Source organism: Bos taurus, chromosome 5, assembly GCF_002263795.3.
Source record: "Bos taurus isolate L1 Dominette 01449 registration number 42190680 breed Hereford chromosome 5, ARS-UCD2.0, whole genome shotgun sequence".
Classification (NCBI taxonomy): domain Eukaryota; kingdom Metazoa; phylum Chordata; class Mammalia; order Artiodactyla; family Bovidae; genus Bos; species Bos taurus.
The window spans coordinates 58,641,342-58,647,933 of record NC_037332.1 but is presented as its reverse complement, the minus strand read 5'-3'; positions in this window follow the sequence as shown (position 1 = coordinate 58,647,933).

Here is a 6,592-nt window from a genome sequence, read left to right as displayed (position 1 = left end):
TATTTACATCCATTATGAAATAGCATATCTGATAGGACTTGATGAGAAAGTCATCATCACTGCTGGGGCAGTCCAGCCAAAGGTCAACAAATTGAACATAATTACTGAGGAAGCTTCAGCCAAAATCAAGGGACATAATATATAATTACTGGAGAATAATTTCAATCAACATTCCCAAAAGTGAAGGAAAAATTAGAGAACTATTCCAAATATTAATAAAAGGAAACTAAAATACTATGAGAATCAAATGAAACATGCCATATTAAACTGTATTCTTTTTTCTATACTGGGAAATTTTTAGACAATTGGTGATGTTTGAATAATATTGGAGAATTTGAGGTTAATAACATATCATTGCTTATATTCTAGTAATAATGGTTTTATCATGTTTACCCAGGAAAATATTCTTTTTTTTTTTTTTTGTAAATCCACATAACCATATTGAGTAGCAAATGGAGAATCAGTAGCTTGGGAATAAAAGATCCTATTGTATATTTGTTGTGTATTTTTCTTTATGTTTTATATTTTTAAAAAAGAAAGTAAATAAGAAATCATTTAAGTACTGTCCCCCAATTTGAGGGGATGAGGGTGGGTCACAGTCAAGTTAATGAAATTCTAACATATTGCCTAACAAAAACAGGAGAGAAGTTCATGTTTGGGGTAAACTTTCTCACCAGTAGATTTGGTCATATCGTCCTGTGGTAGTTGAGTATCTGAAATTCTTGTTGGCATTAAATATTTTAAGTTTAAATCATAATTCTCTTATGAGAAATGTCTCTTCATTTTTGTAGTTAAAGCAACTCACAGTGGTTTTCTTTCATTCTTCCTTTGTTTTCTATTTCTTCTCTTTTAACCTTTCCTTTTTCTTTTTTTAAATTTAATTGGTATGTATATCCTTTCTGATAGCATTCTCCAAAAGGTGTTTCTTTTTGTTTCTCTTTTTATTTCAATGAATCCCCTTGTGCCTCTTATGAGTGAAATTATAAAACTGTGGCTTTTTTTAGTGTACAGTTTGAAGCAATAATTCTTTGCTGCAAATTTTAGGTTCCTTTCATTTGAGAGATTTCCTAAAACATCTTTTCAGTTAAAGTATAACACTTTTATTTAAAATTTTTATGGAGTACTTTTTCTATTTAAATATATTTTCTAAACAACAGGAAAATGAATTTTTTCTGGCATGAAAGAGGATTCCAATCATCTGTAACATCTATGTTCTCTGATTTTTATGCGTGTGACTGCTAGTGGAAAACATTAGAAGATGCATATAATTCCCAGATTGTATTTCTTTTTTGAATCCTTCATTAGAGAAGCATTGAAATTAAATTTACAATTGAAACAATTAAACATTTTATATTATAAGAAGGAGAATATTTATCATTTATTTTTGACTCATTTCTATCATATTCCTGTATGGGGAATTATAATAATATAATCTGGATATGGTAAGTGATGTAAAATTTGGAATATATATCTAAGCCATAAATGAAAACCATTTTGCAAGTACTAGTCAGATAATTTTCACTGACTCTTAAACTGTCACATATTTTTTTCATTGTTATGTAGATGTAATTTTCCATACTTTCTGATTAAATACAACTGATTATAAGAAGACTGGGACATTTGAAGTCCCTTCCCCCCAGAATTAAGTTAAATGATAGAAGAAAAAAATAAGAAAACATCATATTGGGGCAAAATAATTAATGGGTTTTGTTAGAATATCTCCATGATAGGGAAAATATTGAACTATTATATTTACTATATGTTCCATATCTTTAAAAATTCTTTTGATGAACTAAGAATTTTTAAAAAAATAAACATTGTCAATTGAAGCTGGTGTAATTGTCAACACGCTATAAGAAATTTGTTATTAATTTGTGAAACATATATAGAAAATTCATTTCGAGTAATAGTTATATGGGGCTTCCCTGGTGGCTCAGAGGGTAAAGCATCTGCCTGCAATGTAGGATACCTGGGTTTGATCCCTGGGTTGGGAAGATCCCCTGGAGAAGGAAAAGGCAACCCACTCTGGTACTCTTGCCTGAAAACCCCATAGACAGAGAGGCCTGGTAGGCTACAGTCCATAGGGTCGCAAAGAGTCGGACACAACTGAGCGACTTCACTTTCACTTTTATGTCTTGGCACACTGGATCAAACTATTAAACTTACTTAATTTCTGAATATTTTTTCTATATTTGAAGCCTTTTTAAAAGTACTGTTACGTCTGCTTCTTTAAGAATTGTTTTGCTAAGTCTTTTTCAGTTCAGTTCAGTTCAGTTCAGTCACTCAGTCATGTTCAATCTTTGTGACCCCATGAATTGCCGCATGCCAGGCTCCCTGTCCATCACCAACACCCGGAGTTCACTCAGACTCACGTCCATCGAGTCGGTGATGCCATCCAGCCGTCTCATCCTCTGTCGTCCCCTTCTCCTCTTGCCCCCCAGATCCCTCCCAGCATCAGAGTCTTTTCCAATGAGTCAACCCTTCGCATGAGGTAGCCAAAGGACTGGAGTTTTAGCTTTAGCATCATTCCTTCCAAAGAACACCCAGGACTGAGATCCTTTAGAATGGACTGATTGGAACTCGTTGCACTCCAAGGGACTCTCAAGAGTCTTCTCCAATACCACAGTTCAAAAGCATCAATTCTTTGGCGTTCAGCTTTCTTCACAGTCCAACTCTCACATCCATACATGACCACTGGAAAAACCATAGCCTTGACTAGACGGACTTTGGTGGCAAAGTAATGTCTCTGCTTTTGAATATGCTATCTAGGTTGGTCATAATTTAACTTCCAAAAGTAAGTGTCTTTTAATTTCATGCCTGCAATCACCATCTGCAGTGATTTGGAGCCCAAAAATCAGGAGGAGAAGGGGACGACAGAGGATGAGATGGCTGTGGCATCACTGACTCGATGGACGTGAGTTTGAGTGAATTCCGGGAGTTGGTGATGGACAGGTGGCCTGGGGTCCTGTGATTCATGGGGTCGCAAACAGTCGACTTGACTGAGCAACTGAATTGAACTGAAGATTACATAGATCCACACTATCCAATAATGATTGCCTAAATCAAATCCTATGATGTACAAGTGGAAATCAAAACTTATGATTATACAAGTGGAAGTGAGAAATAAAATTAAGGGACTAGATCTCATAGATAGAGTGCCTGATGAATTATGGATGGAGGTTTGTGCCATTTTACAGGAGACATGGATCAAGACCTTCCCCATGGAAATGAAATGCAAAAAAAGCAAAATGGCCGTCTGATGAGGCCTTACAAAACTGTGAAAAGAGGAGAAACAAAAAGCAAAGGAGAAAAGGTAAGATATAAGCATCTGAAAGCAGGGTCCAAAGAAATAGCAAGGAGAAATAAGAAAAGCCTTTCTCAGCGATCAATGCAAAGAAATAGAGGAAAACAACAGAAGGGGAAAGACTAGAGATCTCTTCAAGAAAATTAGAGAGACAAAGGGAACATTTAATGCAAAGATGGGCTCGATAAAGGACAGAAATGGTATGGACCTAACAGAAGCAGAAGATATTAAGAAGACTGCAAGAATCACAACTGTATAAAAAAGACCTTCACAACTCAGATAATCACGACAGTGTGATCACTCACCTAGAGCTAGACATCCTGGAATGTTAAGTCAAGTGGGACTTAGAAAGCATCACTACGAGCAAAGTTAGTGAGGGTGATGGATTCCAGTTGATCTATTTCAAATCCTGATGATGATGCTGTGAAAGCACTGTGCTCAATATGTCAGCACATTTGGAAAACTCGGCAGTGACCACAGGACTGGAAAAGGTCAGTTTTCATTACAACCCAAAGAAAGGCAATGCCCAAAAATGCTCAAACCAGCAAACAACTGCACTCACTCACAGGCCAGTAAAGTAATGCTCAGAATTCTCCAAGAAGGCTTCAGCAATACAAGACTGTGGACTTCCAGATGCTCAATCTGGTTTTAGAAAAGGCAGAGGAACCAGAGATCAAGTTGCCAACATCACTGGATCATGGAAAAAGCAAAAGAGTTCCAGAAAAACATATATTCTTTGCTTTCTTGACTATGCCAAATCCTTTGACTGTGTAGATCACAATAAAATGTGGAAAATTCTGAAAAGATGGGAATACTGGACCACCTGACCTGCCTCTTGAGAAACCTATATACAGGTCAGGAAACAACAGTTAGAAAATGGATATGGAACAACAGACAGGTTCCAAATAGGAAAAGGAACATGTCAAGGCTGTATATTTTCACCCTGTTTATTTAACTTATATGCAGAGACATTATGAGAAATGGTGGCTGGAAGAAGCACAACCTAGAATCAAGATTACCGGTAGAAATATCAATAACCTCAGATATGCAGATGACACCATCCTTATGGCAGAAAGTGAAGAGAAACTAAAGAGCCCTTTGATGAAAGTGAAAGAGGTGAATGAAAAATTTGCCTAAGCTCAACATTCAGAAACTAAGATCTGTGCATCTGGTCCCATCACTTCATGGCAATATGATGGGAAACAGTACAAACAGTGTCAGACTTTATTTTGGAGGCTCCAAAATCACTGAAGATGGTGATTGCAGCCATGAAATTAAAAGACGCTTACGGAACTGTATCCATGAAATTAAAAGACACTACTCCTTGAAAGAAAAGTTATGACGAACCTAGATAGCATATTCAAAAGTAGAGACATACTTTGCAACAAATGTCCATCTAGTCAAGGCTATGGTTCTGGCTGTAGTCATGTATGGATGTGAGATTTGGACTGTGAAGAAAGCTAGCACCAAAGAAATGATGCTTATGAACTGTAGTGTGGAGAAGCAGATCCTTGAGAGTCCCTTGGACTGCAAGGAGATCCAACCAGTTCATTTTGAAGGTGAATCAGTCCTGGGATTTCTTTGGAAGGAAACGATTCTAAAGCTGAACTCCAGTACTTTTGCCACCTCATACGAAGTGTTGACTCATTGGAAAGAACTCTGATGCTGGGATGGATTGGGGCAGACTGAGGAGAAGCGGCAGGAGGATAAGGGGACGACAGAGGATGAGATGCTGGTGGTGGCATCACTGACTTGATGGATATGAGTTTGAGTGAACTCCGGGAGTTGGTGATGGACAGGGAAGTCTGGCGTGCTGCGATTCATGGGGTTGCAAAGAGTAGGACATGACTGAGTGACTGAACTGAACTGATTCCTTGGAATAAAGTATTGACCAACCTAGATAGCATATTGAAAAGCAGAGACATTACTTTTCCAACAAAGGTCCATCTCTTCAAGGGTATGGTTTTTCCAATGGTCATATATGGATGTGAGAGCTGGACTGTGAAGAAAGCTGAGTGCCAAAGAATTGATAGTTTTGAACTGTGGTGTTGGAGAAGACTCTTGAAATCCCTTGGACTGCAAGGAGACCAACCATGCCATTCTAAAGGAGAGCAGTCCTGGGTGTTCATTGGAGGGATTGATGCTAAAGCTGCAACTCCAATACTTTGGCCACCTCGTGCGAAGAGTTGACTCATTGGAAAAGACCCTCATGCTGGGAGGGATTGGGAACTGGAGGAGAAGGGGACAACAGAGGATGAGATGGCTGGGTGGCATCACAGCCTCAATGGATATGAGTTTGAGTGAACTCCGGGAGTTGTTGATGGACAGGGAAGCCTGGTTACTGCGATTCATGGCATTCATTCCTCCCGTTTTAACTATCTGAAGACCTGTCCTGCCAGTTTTCCCAGAGCACAAAGTGCCTCACTCCTGCTTTCCACACGGAACTCCTTCAGGCGGTGTTGAACATCAGTAGCTGCACAGCACATGATTTAACCCTTGTAGAGGCAGATGGCAAGCACTCATGGCAAGTGCCAATTTGTAGCTGACAAAATAAATATTACTGGATACCAAAGATGACCGCATTTACTGTGGTCAGTTGTATATTTAAATAAAAGCTTGATATTAAGCTGATCTTTTGATAATCAGTAGCTAAGGTGTGTTATAACTTTCTCATATTTGTGACTATTCTGAGATAATAGCTTGTACATACAATTCTTTTAATTGCCTCTTTAAGTGATATGCCTAATCAATAGGAGTAAAGAAGGTAACAAGAGCAAAGTTTTACCATATATAAACTTGAGGGTTTTTGTTAAAAATGCTTATTTAAGCATTATCGTATTGGAAATTGTACTGATTAGAATATATATGAATAATCATACAAAATCATGCAATTCTGGCCCTGAACACTTTTTTCGTTTCTGTTTTCCCTGAAGTCAAAAATTTATATAATGATGAAAGGTACTCAAACTCATCCCTCATTTGTGTTTTTTTTTTTTTTTTTTATTTTTTAACTTTACAATATAGTATTGGTTTTGCCATATATCAACATGAATCCTCCACAGGTGTACATGTGTTCAGGATAGGGAACACATCCCTCACTTTTAAACCATTATTATACAAAGACTGTAAACATAACTCATAGGCAAGCTTTTCCTGATATTCACATACCAAACTCAGTTGAGAGTCTTAGATCTATCATTTGATGAAACACAAGAAAAACAACTTACAAAAATAATACTGAGATTTCCACGTTGTAGGGAAGTCATACCATTACTTTCTCCTTCCCTC